Here is a 19,070-nt window from a genome sequence, read left to right as displayed (position 1 = left end):
CACTTTGGAAAGTTGAGCCTTTATGTTATCATTAGCTTCATTTTGATTCTTGATGAAAGTTAGGATGCTTTCTTCAAGATTACACTTCTTTTTGTTTTGATCATTAGGAGACGAATTTGGAATGAAGGGTGCTCTAACAGGAAAGAAACCAGGTGGATTTTTATTATTAGTAGGATAAGGTGTATTATAATTATTACGATAGTTCGGGTTTCCTTGATATTGATTCACATAAGAAACGTTCTCAACTTGCTCCATAGTGAGACTAGCAACACAATCTTTTGTAGCATGAGGACCTTGGCATTTTTCACAACCTCCGTAATCATATGCATTTCTTTGGTCAGCTTTTCATTTTGCCTTCCCAAATTACCCAATTGAACATTCATAGCCTTAACCATATCTTCAAAATCATAACTAACAGATTTTACTACGAGAAATGTCTAAGTCCTGATGCCATTCGTGGGAATGAGCAACTAACTTTTTGATTAACGTTTCAGCTTCTTCGGCAGTTTTACTCATGATATTTCCTCTAACAGATGTATCAATCTCTTTTCTTGTAGCTATATCATAACCTTTATAGAAAGTAGTTACCTTTTTAAACTTATCCAAACCATGTTTTGGACAACCTCTAAGAATTTGACCAAATCGAACCCAAGCAGAATAAAGAGACTCGTTAGTTTTCTGACGAAAATTAGCAATTTCAGTTTGAAGGGTGACTGATGTGTTGAAAGTGTGTACAGTTGTGCTTAGTTTATTCTTCAACTTTTAAATTTATAGAACCTTTTATTATTGCACTTTAACACCCTAACAAGCAACAAAACCCGATCAGATGTAGTAATTTAGGTTATCGTCCCACGAGAGCGTAGATGCGGATAAGAGTTGCTTTATTATTTAATTCTTATTAAAGAATTAAAGATATATTTTTATGTCTTTTATGAGATAGATTCTTATCTCTTAGGAAAGAGATACTTTTAAAGATAAATAAAATAAAACAAAGAATTGAAGATTCAAAATAAAATAAATGCAAGTAAAAATACAAGTAATTACATGGACAACCAACTCATACGGGAATCATATTATGTAAGTTTCATAACTTAAATTAACACAAGGTAGAATAACAATCATAGACCAATTATTATCCCTTAATAGGTTAAACTAAGTGTTGCATATCAATTAATAAGTAGGACTTAAAGCATATGCTAGATATGTGATGTGCATAACTAACATCTTAATTCTTTATGTTCAATTCAGTTACATGATACATACCAATCTTGTGATGAGGATCAATATGCAAATAGACTGACAAATTATATAAGTTATTAAACACCAAGTAGATCAACTCAAGTTACTAGCTGAAAGTCAATTTCTACTAAGTTTTCATGCAATCATTAATTAAACAAATCCAAATAAAGGTTCTTCGATTAAGCCTAACAATATCAATTTCTATTATATAAGCGTAACTCAAATCAAACAAGTTTATCACTATTAAGCTTTTTAACTTAGTTGCATGCAATTCAATTTAACAAGTTTGATGGACTAGATCTAAACAAGTAGCATTAATCGAATAATAGATCATCGGGTCAAGTACTAATCAACCCTAAAATCATGTTATTTAATCATTTAGCATGGCAAACAAGTGTACTTAAGCAAAATAGATTCGAAACAATTCAAAGATCATTACAGAAACTCTACCATACAGATCTGGAAAAGAACCAGGAACTGCACAGAATTAAGCACGAAGCTGGCGAATTTCTTCCAACCAAGCCGGCGGCTTGGGAGTGAGGCCGGCGGCTTCATCTGATTCCCAGATGAAGTTCAATTTTCGTCCACGTAACCATTATGAACGTTTATTTCATAGCAGAAGACGAACAGAAATGAATACAGTAATTAAAATAAGTAAAACAATAAAATAAGGATAGAATCATACCTTAAAAAGAAGGTAGATGTAAAAGAACTTGAATTAAAACTTGAATCTTGATTACAATGAATAAATCTAACCTTAGGGTTTGGAGAAAACCCTAAAAATGACCTAACCGGAATTATTGAATTTTGAAAAACTAATTACATTTGAAAACTGAGACCAGTGGTCGAAATTTATAGTATTCTGAGACGGTGGCCAAGCCGCCGGCTTTAGTGGGAAGCCGGCGGCTTGCCTTAGGTCGGTGACTCCGTTTGAAAGTTAAACTTAATTCGCAAGCTAAAATATTTTAACCGTTATACTCAACCCGGCGACTTCAGGGAAGGTCGGCAGCTTCAGAGATTCGCCAAATCTTTTTGATTTTGTTTCTATTTTTACTTGAACTTGGTCGATAAGTTGAGAAACTGTGTCAACTAGGCCGGCGGCTTCAGGATGAAGCCGGCGGCTTCCTTTGCCTTTTGCTTGATCAACAAGTTCTTTCAATTTTACGAAGATTCTGGAATATTCTGACATATTTAACTCTAAGCCGACGGCTTCATAGAACCCATGCCGGCGGCTTCGTTTAGCCGTTCTGTAATTTTCTTTATTTTTGATCCTGTTTGATACATAACTTTGATACAATCATTAGAAATACCTTTTTCCCATTTTTACCCATTTTAGTGTGTTTTGGCATTAAAATGACTCAAAAATACTAAGATAACTCCTCAAAATGTTATCAAAAAACTGTATAATTTAGGAGTTATCAGTGACAGTTTTGGATGCGGGAAAGAAACGAGTTAAAAAGTTTTCAACCATAGTATCCCAACTAGTGATATCTCCTTCGGGCAACGATTTTAACCACTCTTTCGTTTCATCTTTTAACTACCATGGAAACAAACGAAGATAGATGACATTACTTTCCACATTATTAATATTAAATAGATTACAAATATCTTTAAATTTCCGAATGTGAGCATTAGCATCTTCTTTTTCAGTACCCCTAAATTGGTTATCCTTAAGCAAGTGAAAGATAAGACCTTTAATATCAAAGTTTTCTTTTATAACTGGCTGTGTAATAGCGTAACCTAATCCATCCCGACCTGCTTTCTTTAACGCTTCCATTGAACTTTCAGTAGTCATTTCAATTTCCGAACCAAAAAGAGATCCCAAATTAGAATTAGGACTAGACGGTGGACTAGATAATGAGTTATCATTAGAAGTAGTTCCTTCATCGAAATTTAATTTCTTAACAATATTCGAATCTTTAGAAGGTTTAAATAATATATTGGGATTTGGTAACATGTCTTATAAGACGGGTTTCTTGGATCGGGTATTCATGTGATCTAAAATCATAAAAAGAAATATTTTAGGAGAAAATGTTTTAGACCTACAAGGACATATATAATTTAATTTTAAATTTATTCTAATTCCTTTTCTTATTATGGAATTTATATTTATGAAGATATTTAAGAAATATGTTACTCTCTCCATCCCAAATCTATTGTCTCCAGACAAAAAACATGAAGTTTTAGGAAATCCCACTAACTTCATTCTCCACCAATAATATATCTTCTCTTTCCATAATAACCTCTTTTGATTGGTTGAAAAGAATCTGAACAATTAATTTGGAACATCCCAAAATGGAATAATGAGCAATAGATTTGGGATGGAGAGAGTAGTATATTAATAAATTTTAAATTGATAAATATAATAATAAATATTTATGACATAATAAATAATATAAATATTAGATAACAACTTTTATCGCATAACAATGAATAATAAAACATACACGGCCTATTGAATCTTTCAATACTTAGGTGACCCGTCAGAGTCTAGGTTCGAGCAGGAGCCTTTAAATCGGAACCCCAGCAACCCTCCCCTAAAGGAAGACAGTCATAGCCCGTTTTCAAGAAATATCAATAACTAAAGTATATTTAATTTTCGTATTTTCCACGCTCTCCAGCATTGGCGCCAAAACGTTGGTGTTTCAAAAGTGTGTGTACAGTAGTGCTTAATTTGAATTTCAACTTTTAAATTTATAAAACCTTTATGTTACTTTTAACACCCTAACGAGCAACAAAACCCGATTAGATGTAGTATTTTAGGTTATCGTCCCAAGAGAGCGTAGATGCGGATAAGAGTTGTCTTATTAAATAGTTTAATCCTTATTAAAGGATTAAAGATAGATTTTTATATTTTTTATAGGAAAGATTCTTATCTCTTAGGAAAGAGATGCTTTATAGATAAACAAAATAATAAAACAAAACAAGGAATTGAAGATTCAAAACAATTAAAAATAAAAGCAGTTACATGAACAAATAACTCATACGGGAATCATATTAGGCAAGTTTCATAACTTATTAACACAAAGCAGAATAATAATCATAGACCAATTATTATCCCTTAATAGGCTAAGCTAAGTGTTGTATATCATTCAATAGGTAGGACTTAAAGCATATGCTAGACACGTGATGTGCATGACTAACATCTCAATTCTTCATATTTGATTCAATTACATGATACATATTAATCTTGTGATGAGGGATAACATGCAAACATACTGACAAATTATATAAGCTATTTGATGTTAAAGCGGAGGTGTACGAAATACTATTTATTTTATTACGAAATATTATTAAATACGATACAATTTACACAAGTTATTTATTTATTTATAGAATGGATATACCTAACCCTTGCTACAACACTTATAGGTAGTGTACCTAATCGTAGAGTAGTGTAGTTTTTAGTAAGTCCGGTTCGTTCCACAGGAGCTAGCTGAGTTTAACGCTATATTTTTCACAACTATATTTGTATAAATATATATATATAAGTAGTATTATTATTATTATAAAAGGGAGGTTTTACCGTTTAATGACAGGTTTGTCGATTTTAAGTCCTAATGAAAAATAATAACTTAATTTAAAGCGTAAAGTAAATGACGATAAATAAAAGTGCATTAATTAAAAGTGCGATAATTTAAAGTACGATAAATAAAATGGCGGTAAATAAAAGTACGATGAGATAAAAATAAAATAAAGGAATTATGCTTATTTAAACTTCCGTAATCAAATATTCCATCTGGTTTACTTTACGCTTAATTAAAAGTCCATCTGGTTTTGTCCATAATAGTGTATCGGTCATAATTATAATGTGTGAGGGTCTTCACCAAATTTAACCTTATACTCGAAGTCAAATATTCCAACTAATTAGGGATTTAAACCGTAATAAGGTCTTAATACATTGTTAATGATTACACCAAGTTATCGATTGCGTGCAATCCAAGGTTTTAATACTTTATTAACAATTACACCAATTACCCTTGAATGTAATCCACCCCTGTTTTAATGAGTCCATTAACTATTAATCCATCCCCGTGTACGGTCAAATGAATAATTATTAGTATTTATAAATATCCCACCCACCGTACCCAGTCAAGTGTATGTGGTTATATATAAATATGCCAAATTATAAATCTTTATATTAAATTAACGAGATATCATTTAATTAATATAAAGCCCATTAATAGCCCATAGTCCAATTTCCACAAGTGTCGGTCTTTTGTCCAAACCCCAATTATGGTCCAAAGCCCAATAACCCAGTCTTAATATTTAGTCCAACATCACGATTACTTCGGCTTAAATAAGCATAATAATAACTTAGCTATGAGACATTAATTTAAAAAGGTTGAACATAACTTACAATGAGTATTAATCGCGTACTGTTACACGGACAGAGTTTCGACTTACAAACTTAAAACATTAACTACTATAACCTTATTATTATTAGCTTAATATTAAAATTATAATTATAAATATATATTGAGAGAGTGAGAGATCAGATTGAATAAGGTGTACATAATTCGACCGAAAACTGAAATGTCCCGTTCATATTGATTATAAACGTTCCATATTAATTGATTTCGTTGCGAGGTTTTGACTTCTATATGAGATGTTTTTCAAAGACTGCATTGATTTTTAAAACAACCATAACCTTTATTTTATCAATAAAGGTTTTAAAAACATTACGTAGATTATCAAATAATGATAATCTAAAATATACTGTTTACACACGACCATTACATAATGGTTTACAATAGAAATATATTACATCGACATATTTTTCTTGAATGCAGTTTTTACACAATATCATACAAACATGGACTCCAAATCTTGTCCTTATTTTAGTATGCAATAGCGGAAGCTCTTAGTATTCACCTGAGAATAAACATGCTTTAAACGTCAACAAAAATGTTGGTGAGTTATAGGTTTAACCTATATATATCAAATCGTAACAATAGACCACAAGATTTCATATTTCAATACACATCCCATACATAGAGATAAAAATCATTCATATGGTGAACACCTGGTAACCGACATTAACAAGATGCATATATAAGAATATCCCCATCATTCCGGGACACCCTTCGGATATGATATAAATTTCGAAGTACTAAAGCATCCGGTACTTTGGATGGGGTTTGTTAGGCCCAATAGATCTATCTTTAGGATTCACGTCAATTAGGGTGTCTGTTCCCTAATTTTTAGATTACCAGACTTAATAAAAAGGGGCATATTCGATTTCGATAATTCAACCATAGAATGTAGTTTCACGTACTTGTATCTATTTTGTAAATCATTTATAAAACCTGCATGTATTCTCATCCCAAAAATATTAGATTTTAAAAATGGGACTATAACTCACTTTCACAGATATTTCCTTCCTCGAAAATAAGACTTGGCCACGGATCGATTCACGAACCTATACAAATATGTACATATATATCAAAGTATGATCAAAATATAATTACAACCATTTTTTTATTATGTTTTAAAGATTTGAGTGTATTAAGTCAGCTGTCCTTGTTAGTAACCTACAACTAGTTGTCCACAGTTAGATGTACAGAAATAAATCGATATATATTATCTTGAATCAATCCACGACCCAGTGTATACACGTATCAGGCTAGATCACAACTCAAAGTATATATATTTTTGGAATCAACCTTAACCCTGTATAGCTAACTCTAACATTACTGCATATAGAGTGTCTATGATTGTTCCAAATAATATATATACATGGGTCGATATGATATGTCAAAACATTTGCATACGTGTCTATGGTATCCCAAGATTACATAATATATTAGAATACATGTATAATACAATATAAGTTAGCTAGGATATGATTTGTATAGATTTGTTAAACATTTCCCGTAGCTAAAAAGATCAAAAATATCCAATCTTGTTTTACCCATAACTTCTTCATTTTAAATCCGTTTTGAGTGAATAAAATTGATATGGTTTCATATTGAACTCTATTTTATGATTCTAAACAGAAAAGTATAGGTTTATAGTCGTAAATATAAGTTACAAGTCATTTTTGTAAAGGTAGTCATTTCAGTCGAAAGAACGACGTCTAGATGACCATTTTAGAAAACATACTTCCACTTTGAGTTTAACCTTTATTTTTGGATATAGTTTCATGTTCATATGAAAAATCATTTTCTCAGAGAAACAATTTTTAAATCAAAGTTTATCATAGTTTTTAATTATCCAAACCAAAACAGCCCCCGGTTTCACTACGACGGCGTATATCCGATTTTATGGTGTTCATCGTGTTTCCAGGTTTTAAATCATTAAGTTAGCATATCATATAGATATAGAATATGTGATTAGTTGATTTTAAAATTCAAGTTAGAAGGATTAACTTTTATTTGCGAACAAGTTTATAATTAACTAAACTATGTTCTAGTGATTACAAGTTTAAACCTTCGAATAAGATAGCTTTATATGTATGAATCGAATGATGTTATTAACATCATTACTACCTCAAGTTTTCTGGATATAACTACTGGAAATGAAAAAAATGGATCTAGCTTCAAAGGATCCTTGGATGGCTTGAAAGTTCTTGAAATAGAATCATGACACGAAAACAGTTCAAGTAAGATTTCCACTCGAAATAAGATTGTTATAGTTGTAGAAATTGAATCAAAGTTTGAATATGAATATTAACTTTAATTAGAAAGATAACCTACTATAAATAACAAAGGTTCCTTGATCTTAGATGATTACTTGGAATGGATTAGAAAGCTTGGAAGTAGACTTGCAAATTTGAAAGTATTCTTGATTTTTATGAAACTATACTTATGGAATTTATGAAGAACACTTAGAACTTAAAGATGGAACTTGAGAGAGATCAATTAGATGAAGAAAATTGAAGAATGAAAGTGTTTGTAGGTGTTTTTGGTCGTTGGTATATGGATTAGATATAAAGGATATGTAATTTTGTTTTCATGTAAATAAGTCATGAATGATTACTCATATTTTTGTAATTTTATGAGATATTTCATGCTAGTTGCCAAATGATGGTTCCCACATGTGTTAGGTGACTCACATGGGCTGCTAAGAGCTGATCATTGGAGTGTATATACCAATAGTACATACTTCTAAAAGCTGTGTATTGTACGAGTACGAATACGGGTGCATACGAGTAGAATTGTTGATGAAACTGAACGAGGATGTAATTGTAAGCATTTTTGTTAAGTAGAAGTATTTTGATAAGTGTATTGAAGTCTTTCAAAAGTGTATGAATACATATTAAAACACTACATGTATATACATTTTAACTGAGTCGTTAAGTCATCGTTAGTCGTTACATGTAAATGTTGTTTTGAAACCTTTAGGTTAACGATCTTGTTTAATGTTGTTAACCCATTTTTTATTATATCAAATGAGATGTTAAATTGTTACATTATCATGATATTATGATATATAATATATCTTAGTATGATATATATATACAGTTAAATGTCGTTACAACGATAATCGTTACATATATGTCTCGTTTCGAAATCATTAAGTTAGTAGTCTTATTTTTACATATGTAGTTTATTGTTAATACACTTAATGATATATTTACTTATAATTTAACATAATTAACCAAGTGTATCAATATCTTATTATGATTCATATGTACCTAGTAAGATGTTGTTATAACGATAATCGTTATATATATCGTTTTCGAGTTTCTTAATTTAATAGTCTCATTTTTATGTATATAACTCATTGTTAAAATACCTAATGAGATACTTACTTATAATAAAATCATGTTAACTATATATATAACCATATATATGTCATCGTATAGTTTTTACAAGTTTTAACGTTCGTGAATCATCGGTCAACTTGGGTGGTCAATTGTCTATATGAAACCTATTTCAATTAATCAAGTCTTAACAAGTTTGATTGCTTAACACGTTGAAAACATTTAGTCATGTAAATATCAATCTCAATTAATATATATAAACATGGAAAAGTTCGGGTCACTACAGTAACGTTGCTATATATAGGACTTGGCCAGCTACAGGACTCCATGTGATCGCATGGATTTTACTCTTCCTAGCCATGCGATCACATGGCCAGCTGTGACAGCTTAGATTGCAATTAAAGCGTGGGCTGCTGCGATTTATTTAATATATAATATATTATATATAATTTTATATAATTATATATATATTATATTATATTCTTGTGCATAGTTGACTTGTAATTTTAGCTCCGTTGAGTCGCACGTTGATAGTTGGTTCGGGTTTCGGTTCCGAATTTTCAAACGTCCATTCGTACGCGTAGATATCTTGTACTTTGCGTTTTGCAGCTTGTACTCTTGTAATTCTTAGACGTTTCTCATCAATAAATTGAACCACTTGAATTGTATCTTGTACATTTGAGCTTTTTTGGTCATTTGCGTCTTCAAATCGTCGAATCTATCTTTTGTCTTCACCTTTTATTATTTAAACGATAATCACTTGAAAATAGAACAATTGCAACTAAAAGCTTGTCTTTCTTGAAGGATAATGCTATGAAATATATGTTCGTTTTTAGCATTATCAAATATTTCCACACTTGAGCGTTACTTGTCCTCAAGCAATATAGAACTTGAATAAAACTTTACTAGAATCAAACCTTTATTCTTCACACTTTGAACATCAATGATTTTTATACGGTGGTATGAACAATGATAGTAACATTGTGGTTTACAGTCCCACATGACTATAAAAATTTAGATCCTTTAGGAAATTGGATCTTTATGAAAACATTTGATCTTTTGAAAATTCATTCTAGCTTTTACCCTAGATAAGTTTTCCAGAATAACCCTTCACCGGTGTTTGCAAAATATTTTTGTGGGTTTTGTGGGTTTCAGATTTTAAAATTTTAGCTCAATCCTCATGGTTTTGTGTCACCCACTTGCTAACCTTGTATTATGAAAGCAACACGTCCAGTATACTTGCTCCGTATGTTACCTTTCGGTAAACTACCGTCCGGTTGTAAAGGAAAGCATTGAACAAGCAACTGTTAAGGCAATGTCTAATGACATGCAGATGTTCTTGGTCCAAAAACATGTCGGATGCAATTACTATCCTTTGTAGGAGAAATAGTAAAGATCACCCTATAATTTTTTGGTCTGGCACAAGGTCCTGTCTTCGACCATGTTATGCAACCACCGTTTTTACGGTTGACACCCGATTTTGTTCAGGTGACCTAATGAATTCCAGGTGAATTCCTAGGATTTTACGTTCAATGGCAATGAACGCATTGAAAATAGGTTTTCAGAAAACAAATCGGTTTTAATTTGATCAAATTATTTTCTTGTTCAAGCTCGAGTTTAGATATCATCGAATTCCATGAGTTTGTAATTCTCAATCTTTTAAAGTCAATCTCAAGAATTGAGTAATATCAGACTTAAATGCAGATTTTTAATTTTTTAAGGAGATTATCCTTTCTGGGGATCTGATTTATTAGTCTTATCAAGCTAATTTGCACGGTGCCCTCATTGTACGAGATAGATCCTCTCATGGTTAGGATAATCTGACCACTTGGCGACCCTGTTTGATGCTGAGGTCCGTGGATTTTCAGCTGGTTTTCGAGAAAACTTTTCAAAGTTTTTCTTAGACTCTACAACTGGTCTGGACGAAAACTTCCTGACCTAAATCAAGAAGCGCGTGTCTTTTTCGGAAGACTTTACTTCCTTTTAAATTCCATTTATATTAAAATAAACTGTGTAAAACTGATTAATATCGTCCAAAACAAAAGTATCTTCAATTATTTGTACAAAAATATGTAGTATGTGATTTAAATAACTTGGTAAATTTTTCCCACACTTGGCTTTTATATTTCTTTCTTTGCCTTTTTATTCTCTTCTATTCCATTTTAAATTAATTCAAGCGTTTTGGGTTGTTTCTCAATTTATGTCCTTTTCGAGGTAACAATAATTTCGGTGTTAATACCTAGTTTTATTGTTCATAAGTATGTATAAACATGATTTTGATTTCATTTATTTGAAAATTTTTAAAAATTTTACTAGAAGTGGGTAGTCAGTATATAAGACTAGGGCTGTTCTTTATTATCAGAGAGCACTAGATTCTAATACAACTACTGCTTTACTAGTAAAATTTAACGGTGGCTATTAAACCAAGTGTATAAGTTAAATGTTTAAAACCCAAAAGAATTTAATCCCTTCCCACACTTAAGATCTTGCAATGCCCTCATTTGCAAGAAATCAGTAACAATTTAAATTATTGAGGGTGATTAGCGTAGAAAAATGATCAAATTTTACCAAAGTTTCCAAACATATTGTTGTTTGTTTGAATGATAAATGGTGCACATCATTTGTTCATTCCTGCAGTTGTTATATCACATTTATTTTGCATCTTGACGTCAAAATTAATAGCTTTTGCTGAACTTAATATCAGTCTTTGAAAGTGCGCTATTTTACCATGTTTTGTACAATTGACAATATACATACAATACCAATATAAACATGCATGGTAATTTGAAATGGGACTTAATATCCCACTTTCAAATTATAAATATGAAATATTAGTAACAAAATAATAAAAATGTTAAAAATTACATAAAAATATCAAAATATTATATGTTTAAACATAAATAGATAAAAATGATAAAAATATAAGAAATCACCAATGGAACTGTATCAATCTGGATATGGATTCTGTTGATGCATTTTCTGTAAGTCCCTAGACATCTAGCTTACGTTTGTGATTAGTACTTTAGTTTATGGGCTACCATGATCGCTAGTTATTATCCTATATGTGTTTATATGTGATTACAAGTACTACAGGAACGCAAAAAGGATAATTGACTATATTAGACTCTGTCACACATACGAGTGAAGTCTCACTAGTACGGATGACAAGCTCATACACACGGTTGAGCTGAGCTGAGTCACAAATCTAATCTGACTAAACATACATGAGTGAGTGATCACCCGCACGGCTGAGCCAGATCACTCGTACGAGTGAGAGCTGACTCGCGCGGTTGACTCAACAGTAGGGTATTTAAGTGTTATGTTCTTCATTTTAGGTTAAGCCTCTCATTACACACACATCACTCAGATTTGGTAGCCTTATCCGATTCTCTCTTAACCCAAATCACTCAAGAGGTGAATAATAGCTCTAGGTGTTAATCTAATCACACAATCCATTATTGTAGTTTGACTAAATTAATCCCAAAAAGAACAATATTCACTAGATTGGTTTGATTCAGTAATTTCGCCTTTGTGTGGATTAAACCTATTGATTTCGAAGTTCCTAGTCATGTTTCATCATTGGTATCAGAGCTTTGGTTTGATTTCAACATCATCTAGTGATTTTTGGTGATTAAAGAGTTTGTTATTTTGGGTTTTTGAGTTTAAGAGTGATTTTGATCAAAAAGGAGTCATTTTTACGTGCGTAATTGTGATTAGAGAGTGTGTTTATGTTAGTGTAGTGCTAATCTAGCTTGTGGACGAAGAAATTGAGGTTTAACATTAATTTCTAGGGTTTTTGAGTGAATTAGTGAGCACAGCAGCTCACACGAGTGGGGCAAAATTTTTGGCTCACTCGTGCGGTTGACCAAACGGTTGACATCACTCGTGAACTCACACACACGGTTTAGCATAACCTTTTGAGGTTAACTGACTACAGTCTGATCACACGAGTGATCAAACGGGTGACAGTGACACGTACGAGTAATCACACGGGTGATCCTGACTCACACGTCTGAGGCTTGGTGATTGGTTCTTTTGATTAGTTTAGTCACACGTACGCTTAAGTTGTGACACATACGGTTGATACTATCACACGTACGGTTGATCTACTGAACCGTACGGTTTACCCTTTGGTAAAAAATTTCAAGATGTTTATTTCAAACGATTATGCGTTAGCTGCACCATTAGTTCAGAGTATTACGAATATGACTAAACGATTACTCCTTGCTGAGAGTGAATCCGGAAGTGATACGAAATGTCCGAGGTTAATGAATATGGATAACTATTCCACTTGGAAGTCAAGATTAAAGATTTGGTCTGATGGTCAGGACACGAAGCTTTGGAAGTACATTGAAACCGAATTTCAATGGCCACGTTCACTTGTTACAAATGAGTTATATACATTGCATAATATGCCTTCGAAAGAACATGAAGAGTATAACTTGGAGAAAAAGATGTACTGTAACTTGACAAGTGCTCTTGATGGTCCGATTTTCCTTCAATTTCTGTGTCATGATAACTCATTCAAGATATGGGAAGCACTTCGTACTTTCAATGAAGGAAATACATCTTACAGAACTAGAAAAGGTTTAGAATTGAAAGCTAAGTTTGATCGTTTTCACTGGTAAGTCAGAGAATCTATTACATAATTAGTTGAAAGATATCGTCATTTGCTAGCTGAACTACACAAGCATGATGTGACAATTGCTGAAAAAGACAAAGTAACATGTCTAGCTGGAGCATTATGATAGTACTCTAAATGAACATATATTTAGTATCAATATCCTTCCAATATGTAAAGCTTTTAGTTATTATTGTTCTATTTTTATGTAATAATCGTTTAAATAAATAAGTGCGAAGACAAAAGAAGAAAACGACGATTTGAAGACGCAAATGACCAAAAAGCTAAAACTTACAAGTTACAATCCAAGTGGTTCAAATTATTGATGAGAAACGTCTAAAAATTACAAGAGTACAAGTTGCAGAACGCAAAGTACAAGATATCTAAATGTACGAAAGGACGTTTGAAACTCCAGAATCGGGACATAAATCGAGAAGAAACGTACGACTCAACGGACCAAAAATTACAAGTCAACTATGCACAAGAATATAATATAATATATATATAATTAATATAAATTATATAAACTATATATATATATATATATATATATATATATATATATATATATATATATATATATATATATATATATATATATATATATATATATATAAAACGTCGGCAAAGAAGAAAACAAATTGATGTTAGCTGTCACAGGCGGCCATGCGACCGCATGACCTGGAGGCTTTATCTCCATGCGATCGCATGAGCTCAGAATCCTGGCCAGTTCCTATAAATTGCAATGTTTTCAGCCGAATTTTACACACTCTTTTCATTCCTTCTTCTGTAAACATAAATATATTTATATTATAATTTTAATATAAGTTAATTTTAATAATAAAGTTATGGTTTAGTTGGGTTATTGTAAGAAATGTTTTACGGGTTTTAAAGTCGAAACTCTGTCCGTGTAACGCTACGCGATTAATCACCAATGTAAGCTATGTTCTTCCTTTTTAAATTAATGTATCGTGACTAAGTTATTATTATGCTTATTTGAGACGAAGTAATCATGATGTTGGACTAAAATATCAAGATGAGGTTATTGGATTTTGTACCATAATTTGGGTTTGGACAACAGACCGATACTTGTGAACATTGGACTATGGACTATTAATAGATGGGGGGTATTGTCTAATCGAATGAAAACTCATTAGAATCTGTCGAACCTATCTTCAAATTATTTAATCTAATAATTATTAAATGATTATGAATGTCCTATTTAGTGACGTTTATACGACATCTTTTACGAATCATTTAATTAATCAATTGGATGGCGTAATTTATTATTCATTATGGCCAAGTGAATAAATTAATGTATCATATACTAATTATAATAGGGGTGGATTACATACAAGGGTAATTGGTGTAATTGTTAACAAAGTATTAAAACCTTGGATTACACGCAGTCGATAACCTGGTGTAATTATTAACAAAGTATTAAAACCTTGTTACTGTTCGAATCCCTAATTAGTTAGAATATTTTACTTAGGGAATAAGGTTAATTTGACAAGCATTTTATAATTATGACCGATGGACTATTATGGACAAAAACCAAATAGGCATCAGATAATCCAGGACAAAGGACAATTAACCCAAGGTAATAAATTAAAATCAAAACGTCAAGTGTCATGATTACGGAAGGTTTAAATAAGCATAATACTTTTATTTCATATTTCATCGTACTTTTTTACTGTCATTTTAATTATTGCAATTTATTTTATTGTCATTTATCTTTACGCTTAAAATATAAAATCGACAAACCGGTCATTAAACGGTAAAACCCCCCTTTTATAATAATAATATTACTTTATATAATTATATATATTTTATATAAATATAGTTGTTAAAAATATAGTACGTAATCACTAGCTCCCTGTGGAACGAACCGAACTTACTAAAACCTACACTACTCTACAATTAGGTACACTGCCTATAGTGTTGTAGCAAGGGTTAGGTATATCCCATCTATATAAATAAACAAATCTAGTATCATATTTCGCCGTATTTCATATTAAAAATAATACTATTTCGTACACCATCGCTGCACACATCAAGTTTTTGGCACCGCTGCCTGGGACGCCGAAGCAAAACGCTATATTTTATTATTACTATATTTTTATAAAAATATATTATTTTCTTATTTCGTAAAAATATTTTTGTATAAGTGTTAAAATAAAATATATATAGGCTTAAACACTGTAGCAGCCCAAATTGTGATCTGAACCTTTGGGCCATGCGACCGCATGGACGTTTAACCCTCAACTCATGCGATCGCATGAGCTGAGGTGACAGGTCTGGAACATCTGACGTACAAATTAGGGTTACGGTTATATAATAATTATAATTAATTAGGGTTTATTTGTTAAATATTTAGTTTCTAGTTTTAAATTAATTTTGTATTTTTAAGTTTTAATTAGTTTATTAAGTATATAAATTAAGATTTTTATAAAATAATAATATAAAAATAATATTTTTATAAAATTTGTATTTTTATCATTTTAGTTATAATTTTCATTTTAATTGTAATTTGTACTTTTATCGTTCGTAATTAGTTTTAAGATTAGTTTTGCCGTAGTTAATTTTAGATTCCTAGATTTTTAAGCTTTGCCGTAAAATTCCTTAAGTGCTTTTTCTTTAGATTAAGATTTAGGCGCTTTAGTATTTTGCGACGCAGTTTTTAGATTTTAGTGCCTAATTAAGTTATTGCCGTTTTGGATATAGAATTCCTTTTAAGCTTTAATAACTTTAGGTGCAACTTTTTAGATTTAGCTTTTAGACTTTTAAGTTTTGACGTTTTTCTTTCTTTTTTTTATTTTTCGACGTTTTTTCGACGCGCTTTTTCTTTTTCATTTCTACGCTCTAGTTTTTAGGACATAGATTGTAACGACCCGGAAATTTCCGACCAAATTTATACTTAATCTTTATATGATTTCGACAAGATAAGAAAAATCTGTAATGTTGAGTCTCAGAAAATTTTGGAATCATATTAATGTAATCAATTACCCTTTTGACTGTGCTCGACGATTCACGAACAATTGTTGTTAGTAATTATGTATATATAAATATATAAATATATATATATATATATATATATATATATATATATATATATATATATATATATATATATATATATATAAACATAAATGTAAGTATATATGATAATTGGAAAGTATTAAAATATAATTTAAACAATAAAATCAAATATATAAAACAAGATAAAATATAATTAAGTGTATTTTAAAATGAATGTATATATATTTATGATTTCTATGGATTATTATTATATGTATATTGTAATATATATAAATTTTATAAATAAAAGTTAATATATAATATATTATATCACATAATTAATAATACAAGTTAAAATATAGTTATTAATATTATTAATTAGTAATTCATTAATATTAATATTAGTATTAATATCATTAGTATTAAAAATTATTATATAATGCATAAATATGGAATTTGATGCATTTGATCTATCATATCACTATTAAAATTATTATCATCATTGTTAATGTCATAATTAATGGTAAAATTATAATTTTAGTTATTATAATTAATATTAATATTATTATTAGATATTATTATTATTATTATTATTATTATTATTATTATTATTATTATTATTATTATTATTATTATTATTAAGAACTGTTATTATAAATTATTATTATTATTATTATTAATATTAATGTTGTTATTATTATAAAATAATATGTTTTATTATTACTAACATTAATATTATTATTATTATTATATTATTATTAGTATCATTAATAATATTATTATTACCAATTTTATTATTATTATCATTATTAAACTATTTAAGATTATTACTTTTGTTATTATTATTAGGATTTTTAATATTTTAAGTATTATTATTAATGATGTTATTATTAATATAATTTATATAAAAAAAAATTCATACAGATACATTCTGTGAACATACCTATCTACTTTATATTTATATTCCATTTGATTAACAGTTCATGTACCTTTTATCTATAATTTGTTAAACATCGACCTCAATGATTCACTACACAACAATCTTGATCGAATATAAGTACTACCATTCATTCAACTACTCAGACAACAAACCACTAATTATTGAAATTCGGATTTTTAAAACAGAAAAATAATTACAGCTTGTTTTCCTCTGTTCTTCAACTTTTCAGCCAAAATTCGATTTTTTATTTGATTTCAAAATCTAATAATGTAGAGTTGTTAGGAATCATACACGTAAACTTTCTTCAAAACCTCAAATCCCAATTCTTTATATCGAGTATGAATTTTGGAGTCAAAGTTTAGATTTCAAAAGTCAAAGAAATTGTTCTTGGTAAAATTCGAAATCCCTGTTATGTTTTAAGCTTAATTAATGATCCAAAAAGTTTCTAGTAGCAATTTAAAATCTATTTCATGTTGAAATTGTTGTCTAAAATGATCTAGAATTCGATATTTGATTTTGAGCTCTTGTTCTTGAATTTTGAAAAACAAAAATATTCAAATTCGAATCATATTTCAAAATCTATTAATGTAGTCTTGTTAGGAATGTTTTACTCAAACTTTCTGAAAAATTGCAGGTTCCAATTCATCATATCAAATTCGAATTTGAAGAGTCAAACTTAGAATTTAAAAGTCAACTGATTTGTAATTTCTAAAATTCGAAATCGTTTGAATGTTTTAAGTTCAATTGAGGATTTATAAAGTTTTTAGGAATGATTTAAATCATAATTCATGTTGTGAAAATTGTTCAAAACGATCTCGAAATGGGAATCAAATTTTTTCTCTCTCCTATACAGCGACGAACAGCAGTGGCTGTTTATATATATATATATATATATATATATATATATATATATATATATATATATATATATATATATATATATATATATATATATATATATATATATATATATATATATATAACATTGATATTAATGTGTTATTAGTATATTGATGAATATAAATATATTTTGGTTCGTTATTTTAATTTGTAAAACTCCTTTGGTTGATTTAGTTTGAAATCTAGAAGAAGAAGAAAGGGAAACAGTGTAATACGGGTCATAAATATTTCATATGGGTTTAAATCAGGAAAAACAATCATAGCAGAATGGTTTACTGTGGTTATGGGTTAGCGAGACGTCTCGGGTTCGAGCCTGGCTTGGGGCAAATTTTTTTTTAAAATGGCTTTTAAAGGTAGTTCTTCTTTTTAAATTTATTATTATTACTATTATTATTATTATTATTATTATTATTATTATTATTATTATTATTATTATTATTATTATTATTATTATTATTTTTGTTATAATTATTATTATTATTGTTGATGTTATTAATTGTTATTACTACTAGTTATTAGCATTACAAATATTACTAGTAGTATAATTATTATAAGTATTATAACCATTATTATTATTATCATTAATATTAGTATTAGTATCATTTTAGACGTATTATTATTATTAACAAAAGTATTATTATTAA

The sequence above is a fragment of the Rutidosis leptorrhynchoides genome, chromosome 3 (assembly GCF_046630445.1).
Source record: "Rutidosis leptorrhynchoides isolate AG116_Rl617_1_P2 chromosome 3, CSIRO_AGI_Rlap_v1, whole genome shotgun sequence".
Lineage (NCBI taxonomy): Eukaryota > Viridiplantae > Streptophyta > Magnoliopsida > Asterales > Asteraceae > Rutidosis > Rutidosis leptorrhynchoides.
This window is presented reverse-complemented; position numbering follows the sequence as displayed.